This window comes from Cebus imitator, unplaced genomic scaffold, assembly GCF_001604975.1.
Source record: "Cebus imitator isolate Cc_AM_T3 unplaced genomic scaffold, Cebus_imitator-1.0 Scaffold538, whole genome shotgun sequence".
Classification (NCBI taxonomy): domain Eukaryota; kingdom Metazoa; phylum Chordata; class Mammalia; order Primates; family Cebidae; genus Cebus; species Cebus imitator.
The window spans coordinates 936,530-944,697 of record NW_016107853.1 but is presented as its reverse complement, the minus strand read 5'-3'; the positions used below and the strand labels follow the sequence as shown (position 1 = coordinate 944,697).

Below are 8,168 nucleotides of genomic sequence, written 5' to 3'. Positions count from 1 at the left end.
AAAAAAAAAAAAAAAAAAAAAAAACATTTTAAAATTATGTAATGTGAAAAATCTGAGCATCAGCTTCTACCTCCATCAATTCCCAGGGTTTGTTGTTTCTGTGATATGTTAGTTTAGTGGCTATCCTGTGCCAATTCTGTAAAGTCTGTATTCTTTGTAGCATTCAGCCACTGAAGTCTCTGCTTGGTTAGCTTACTGGCCAGCTAATGATTGGACAGAGATTTCCTGAAATGGCTTGAACTAATAAATTTCCCACCCTCTTCAAGGATCTGTGTGTGCATGTTTGTATATGTCTTCAATTCTCCCAGCAGCTTACAACTCTGCCTTAGCCTTTACTTCCTGGTTGCACAGTGCCCTAAGGTCAGCCAAGGTTCAAGGTTAGGAACTTTTCAGGTCCTTCCTGGGTAAGCGCATGTTCTTCACATGCAGTAATAAGCCTTTCAAGGCCCATATGGCCATCTAATCCCCCAGATTTTTCTCTTTTTTTTTTTTTTGTCTAGCCTCTTGTTTTACTCAACTGGTTCTGTCACTTCAGGCAGCTGCAGTGTAAACAGTTGCTGTTGATTGTTCATCTACTCTGGGGATAGGACTGTTCACACAGAGTGAGCTCTAAGACAGGTCATATTCTCTAGCCCTGAGTCTCAGCGAGCTGCCAGATAGGCATAATAGTGATGGTTATCTGAGAATGGGCTTCTTGAGAGGCTCCAAACTCGTTCTTTTCCCACCAGTGGTTGGTAGGCTTCTGTTTCTCACAGCTACCATGGTTATGAGCATTCCATTTTTGTCTATGGCAGAACTGGAGAGAGAGGCATGGGAATAGGGCAAGTTAAAATACACAGTTTCCTTTGTGTGTGTGTGTGTGTGTGTGACAGGATCTCACTCTGATACCCAGACTGGAGTGCAGTGGCGTGATTATGGCTCACTGCACCCTCAGCTTCCCGGGCTCAGGTGATCCTCCCACCTTAGCCTCCCAAATAGCCGAAACCACGGCATGCACCACCATGCCTGGCTAATTTTTGTGTTTTTATTGTAGAGATGAGAGTCTCACTATATTGCCCAGACTGGTCTCCAACTCCTGGCCCCAAAGTAATCTGGCCATCTCAGCCTCCCAAAGTGTTGGGATAATAATTGTGACCCACCATGTCTGGCCCAGAGTTTGCTCTTTAACAAGATTCAGCTGTTTTTCTTAAACATTCCTCAAATTGTTGCAAGCTGTTAGTTAACTTCCACAGTTATGTAAAGGTTAATTTTTCCAAAATTTTTTAGAGTTTTTCTTTTTTTTATGGAGGAGCAGATTTTTGGTCATCCATTATTCTGACATTCTAGAGTGCTTCTTCTCTATAGTGGTTTTTGTTTGTTTTGAGACAGAGTTTCACTCTTGTCACCCAGGCTGCAGTGCAATGGCGCCATCTCAGCTCACTGCAGCTTATTCCTCCTGGGTTCAAGCAGTTCTCCTGTCTCAGCCTCCCAAGTAGCTGGGATTACAGGTGTGAGCCACCACGCCCAGCCCTCTATAGTGTTTTGAGTATCTCATTATTGGCTGTTTTAATGGTTGTTCTAAGTATTTCATTACATATACAAAACGTATTACAATATACTGGTGTCATTTTATCAGTTTGAATGAAATATAAAAGCTATACCTCTTTCTCTTTGTGTCTCTTTACTCTCCCTATTTTTAATATATTTGTCTTAAATATTTCCTATACATACACTTATAGCAATAGCAGTGTCAGCCTGTTGGAATTTTTGCTTTTTTTTTTTTTTTTTTTTTGATTTTTTTTTTGAGACAGTGTCTCACTCTGTCACCAGGCTGGAGGGCAGTGGAGTGATCTTAGCTCACTATAACCTGTGCCTCCCAGGTTCAAGCAATTCTCCTGCCTCAGCCTTCCAGGTAGCTAGGACTACAGGCACATGCCACCACACCCAGCTGATATTTGTATTTTTAGTAGAGATGGGGTTTCACCATGTTGGCCAGTCTGATCTTGAACTCCTGACCTCAGGTGATCCACCTGCCTTGGCCTCCCAAAGTGCTGGGATTACAGGTGTGAGCCACTGCGCCTGGCCAGAATTTTTGCTTTCAAACATCAAACATAATTTAGAAAATCAAGAAATGAAGTAAAGCTTATTGTAGTTACTTGTATTTTTGGTTCCTTCTTCTTTCCTGATATTCCAAAGTTTAGTTTATTGTTTCTGTTTAGAGCACTTCCTTTTGCCCCTATTAAATGTAGTTCTGTTGGTTTTGCTGATTTTCCTTCATTTGAGAATGTCTAGAGTTCCTTTTCATTCTTAAAGGATATTATTGTTGGGTATAGCATTCTGGAGTAACAGTTGTTTTCTCTTGGCACCTGAAAAGTATGTATGTCACTTTCTTATGGTCACTGTGGTTTCTGATGAGAAGTTAGTTGTCATCTGAATTATTTTTCAAGATTTTTTCTTTGTCCTTAGTTTTCAAAAGTTTAATTATGATGTGTCTTGAGATTGCTTTGGGTTTATCTTGTTTGGTGTTTGCTGCGCTTCTTGAAGCTGTGGGTTTATGTCTCTGACCAATCTGGGAAGTTTTTAGCCATTGTCTTTTTGAGTACTTTTTTAGTCCTACTGTCTTTCTCTTCTTTTTCTGGGACTCTGATGACATAAATGTCAGATCTTTTGTTTGTTTTTGAGACAGAGTTTCACTCTTGTCGCCCAGGCTGGAGTGCAATGGCACAATCTTGGCCCACCACAACCTCTGCCTCCCGGGTTCAAGTGATTCTCCTGCCTCAGCCTCCCCAGTAGCTGGGATCACAGGCATGTGCCACCACGCCTAGCTAATTTTGTGTTTTTAGTAGAGACAGGTTTCTCCATGTTGGTCGGGCTGGTCTTGAATTCACGACCTCAGGTGATCTGCCCATCTCAGCCACCCAAAGTGCTGGGCTTACAGGCATGAACCATCACACCAGCTGATCTTTTGTTACAGGTCCATGAGATTCTATTCATTTTTATTTTCTAGTCTTTCATTTTTATTTTTTAGAGGGTCTCACTATGTTATTCCAGCTGGCCTTGAACTCCTGGCTCAAGTGATCCTCCCACCTTAGCCTTCAGAGTAGCTGAGACTATAGGCACATGCCACCATGCCCTGCCTCAGCCGTTTTTCTCTCTATTGTCCAAATTGGCTAATTTCTGTTGTCTGTCTTCCAGCTATCTAATTATTTTTGCTATAACTTCCATTCTGCTGTTGAGTATATACAACTGAGCTTTTTGTTTTTTTAGACAGAGACTTGCTCTGTTGCCCAGGCTGGAGTGCAGTGGTATGATATTGGCTTGCCACAGCCTCCGCCCCCCTGGATTCAAGCAATCCTTGTGCACCAGCCTCCTGAGAACCTGGGATTACAGGCTGATTTTGTATTTTTAGTAGAGACATGGTTTTGCCATGTCGGCCAGGCTGCTCTCAAACTGCTTGCCTCAAGTGTTCTGCCTCCCTTGATTCCCAAAGTCCTGGGATTACAGTCATGAGACACTACGCCCGGCCTTGGCCCTTTTTTTATACCTTCTCTTTTTTTGTCGATACTTTCTTTGTTTAGACTTCCTGTTTTTTATTTGTTTCAAGTATGCTCATAATTGCTGCTTGTAGCACTTTTCTGATGGCTGCTCTGAAATCTTTGTTATACAGTTTCTGCATGTCTGTCACCTTGGTATTGGCATCTGTTAATTGTCCTTTTTCATTCATACTGAGATTTCACTGGCCTTTAGTGCGGTGAGGGGCTTCTGATTGAAATCTGAACTTTTTGATATTGTGTGTGAGACTCTGGTTCTCATTTAGGCCTTCTCATTTTGCTGGCTTCTCAGGACTCTGGCAGCGAAAGTGGTGGTGTGGGGGCTTATTACTGCTAGGTAGAGGTAGAAATCTAGGTACCTCATTGGGCCTGTGTGGACCACCCAAGGTGGTCCTTGTTATCCATGGGTGGAAGTGCTCCCTCCATGTCCTCCACTGATGCCAAAGTAGCCTCATTCCCACTGGGTGGTGGTGAAATTCCTGACTCCACCAGGCTGCCTCTGACACCTCTGCAATGGAGAGGGGAAGGGCACCTCTTTCCTGCTGAGTTAGGGGTAGAAGTAAAGATTTCACTTTCCACTGACTCTAGCAGTTGCTCCTTACTGCTGAGTGAGGGTGAAAGTCCCAGCTCCCTATTTGGCCTTCTGTGAAACTACCCCATCGGGTTTAGGGTACTTCATTATAGCCTGGCAAGCCAGGAAATACAGGCTCACTACTCAGCCTTTGCTCAGGTGGTGGAAATGTGGGGCAAACATGTGCTGTGGCTTTCCTGCAGTTTGTGGCTGGAGTAGGGCAGTTACTGTGTAAACAATTTCTCACTTATTAGGTTGCTCTTTTCTTAGTCCTTTGACTAGGGAAAGCTGACGTTGGTTGGAGCTTTTTTTTGTCTTTGCCCACTGGCATTTTTGGGTTGCTGCTTCTCCAGCTACAAGTCTGGGATAACAAGGCAAAAAGAATGCCCAAGAAAGTCACCACCGTGACGTTCCTCAGGTCCTGAGGTCCCTTGCTAGTCTGCCTTCTCTCTACCTTTTAGAGTCTTCTCATTTTTGTTTGTATATAAGATCCAGGGGTTTTAGTTGTGGGTAGTAGGAGTATAATACTCCATCCTAATGGAAGCAGAAGTGACAACAATGTGTTTTGATACTTTTTTCCTTGAGGCAGGGTCTTGCTCTGTCATCTAGACTGGAGTGCAGTGGTACAACCACAGCTAATTGCAGCCTCCATCTCCTGGGCTCAAGAGATCCTCCTGCTTCAGCCTCAGCCTCCTGAGTAGCTGGGACAGCAAGCATGTGCCACCATGCCCAGCTATTTTTTTCTTTTCTTGTATGTTTTTGAGTAGGAGTTTCATTCTTGTTGCCCAGGCTGGAGTGCAATGGCGCAATCTTGACTCACCTCAACCTCTGCCTCCCGGGTTCAAGTGATTCTCCAGCCTCAGCCTCCTGAGTAGCTGGGATTACAGGCATGCACCACCATGCCCGGCTAATTTTGTATTTTTAGTAGAGATGGGGTTTCTCCATGTTGGTCAGGCTGGTGTTGAACTCCTGACTTTAGGTGATCCATCCACCTCAGCCTCCCAAAATGCTGAGATTGCAGTGGCACAATCTCATCTCACTGCAACCTCTGCCTCTTGGGTTCAAGCGATTCTCCTGCCTCAGCCTCCTGAGTAGCTGGGACTACAGGTGTGCATCACCATTCCCAGCTAATGTTTGTATTTTTAGTAGAGACGGGGTTTCACCTATTTTTTTTTTCTTTATTTTTGTAGAGATGGGGTCTCCCTATGTTGCCAGGTCTGGCCTCTAACTCTAGGTAGGGTACAAGTAATCCTCCCGCCTTGGCTTCCTAAAGTGCTGGGATTATAGGCATCAGCCACTGCACCTGGCCTTAATAACATTTTTTCTTTTCCTCTAAAATACCAGAACATGATGAATTTTCTGTTGACTTTCCCATCGGGGTGGACTTTTAGTAACCTCTAGAGGCCTCAGTTTACATCTGTCAGCCATGTATTCACAGGTAGATGGATGTGGTAGCCTTTTGCTCAGTTTCTTTTGTCAGTGATGTTTGTCACCCATCTGTCCAAATGTTTATTGAGAACCTATTGTGCTGGGTCTGATGAGGCCTAGGAAGATGCCGTAGGAGTGCATGTGTAGCATCAGATGCTTTTTATCTATGTTTTGTTATTTGATCTTTGCAACCTTGGAGGTCAGCAGTTATGATTACTCACAGATGAGGAAACAGACCCCCAGAGATTAAGGAACTTTTCCAAGGTACATCCACAAAATGTTGTTTACTTGAAGGTGGTGGTGCAACTATTTACTTCTAAGAATGTTTTCTGTGCCAGTGATTATGGGACTTGAGTGTTGGCCAAATATGATTGAAATTGTGCAAGGTGAGGTGGCTCACGCCTGTAATCCCAGGACTTTGGGAGGCCGAGGCAGGTGGATCACTTGAGATCAGTAGTTTGAGACCAGCCTGACCAACATATTGAAGTCCTGTCTGTATTAAAAATACAAGATTAGCTGGGTGTGTTGGTGCACGCCTATAATCCCAGCTAGTTGGGAGGCTAAGGCAGGAGAATTGCTTGAACCCAGGAGGTGGAGGTTGCACTTAGTCAAGATGGCGCCATTGTACTCCAGCCTGGGCAACAAGAGCAAAACTCCGTCTCAAAAAAAAAAAAAAAAGTAATTGACTTGCTCTTCTCCACTCAATCTTCATTGAGTCCATATTTGAGTGCTGCTGTGCCAGCCATTGTGGATGTGGTGGTGACCAGTGCAAGCATGGCTGTGTTCCCGTGGCACTTGCAGGCTGCCCTCATATGCTCTTTGACGGGTAGGTCAGTTGGGTAGACTGGAATAAAAGAGCCAGTCTCTTTTTTTCCCCAGTTTTTGTAATTGAATCCACATAGGTCACACTACATTAAATGAATGTTTTAGTATGGAGGTGAGTGCTACAAAAGGCTGCTTTATATGGAGCAGGTAGTAAAACAACAGTCAAGGCTTAGGAGTTTGGTCTGTGAGTTTAAGGTATTGTGAGTGGACCAGGCCCAGTGGCTCATGCGTGTAATCCCAGCACTTTGGGAGGCTGAGGTTGTAGATCACTTGAGCCCAGGAGTTTGAGAACAGCCCGGGGAACATGGCTTTTGCCATGTCTCTACCAAAGAATACAAAAATTAGCCAGGTGCAGTGGTGTGTGCCTGTAGTCCCAGCTACTCAGGAGGCTGAGGTGGGAGAATCACTTGAGCCTGGGAGGTGGAGGTTGCAGTTAGGGCAGATCACACCACTGCACTTCAGCCTGGGTGACAGAGTGAGACCCTGTCTCTGAAAAATAAAGAATAAAAAGATACTGTGAGCAAGAGCTCTGTTGACATGGCATCTGACACAGTAAAGTCAGCTGTGGCTGTCTTGTCTCCCACAGCTATGTGGTGGTGATTTTCTTGTGTTCTGATGTCCTGATAAGCACGTTACCCAGGCTTCTAGCAGGAGATGGCACCTTCTGGCTCAGCCGCATACCAATTTTGATCTGATTATTTCTAGTTTTCTTCTCCAAGTTTTTCATTTGGCAGCTCACCTTAGAAAATAGCTATAATCAATTTAGAAGTCAGACTGGGGCTGACTTATCAGTCAGGAAGATAGTTAAATTAGCAGTCAGAAGACAGGGGCTTCCAGTTATGCCTTAGCCAGTCTTTGTGAGAACCTTGGTCAAGGCTATCTCTTCAAACCTCAGCTTCCTGGAGATAACACCTGCTTGGCTTATGTTACAGAGTTAATAAGCATCAAAGAACTTATCGAAGGACTTTATAAATTAAATACCATTATGTACAATGGTGGTGGTTAGTGCCTTTATTTGTTTATTTTTTTGAGACAGGGTCTACCTCTGTCACCCAGGCTAGAGTGCAGTGGTATGATCTTGGCTTGCTGTAACCTTCCCTTTCCCAGATTCAAGCAGTTCTCCTGCCTCAGCCTCCTAAGTAGCTGGGATTACAGATGTGCCCAGCTAATTTTTGTATTTTTGGTAGAGACGGGGTTTCACTATGTTGTCCAGGCTAGTCTAGAACTCCTGACCTCAAGTGATCTGCCCCATGTCGGTCACCCAAAGTGCTGGGATAACCGGCGTGAGCCACTGCGTTTGGCAGTTAGTGCCTTTAGAATCCTGAAGTTATTAAAAACAAAAACAAAACAAAACAAAAAAGAATCCTGAAGGTATTGATGAAAAGGTCTGTCTAAGTGTAGAGCTGTTGTTTTGGAGTTGACGATGAGTTGTTTTGACTAGAAGGGATCATCTGAGAAAGTGTTGGTTTAATAAGGAACAGAACTTGCTTGAATGAGTTATTTGAAATTGTTTTCTCAGAATAACTGAGCAAGTAGGAAACCAAAGTTTAGCTGAGGTCCTGTGTCTTGTTCTTTCTAACCCATGATGTAAATTAACTCTCATTATCGAACAATCAGGATCAAGTTGCTTTGGAATTCGACTATCAGTATATGAAACAAAATGACGTACAGAAAGCATCCTGGGGCCGGGCGCGGTGGCTCAAGCCTGTAATCCCAGCACTGTGGGAGGCCGAGGTGGGTGGATCACGAGGTCAAGAGATCGAGACCATCCTGGTCAACATGGTGACACCCCGTCTCTACTAAAAATACAAAAA

General features: G+C 44.1%; 1 protein-coding gene and 1 pseudogene across 7 annotated transcripts in view; both read left to right on the top strand.

Moving 5' to 3' along the window:
• Nucleotides 1–8,168, top strand: part of PRPSAP2 (phosphoribosyl pyrophosphate synthetase associated protein 2) — a 70,102-nt gene that overhangs the window by 36,924 nt on the left and 25,010 nt on the right. The window lies entirely within an intron of this gene.
• The window catches only part of LOC108293451, a 6,647-nt pseudogene continuing 4,782 nt past the window's right edge, over nt 6,304–8,168 (top strand).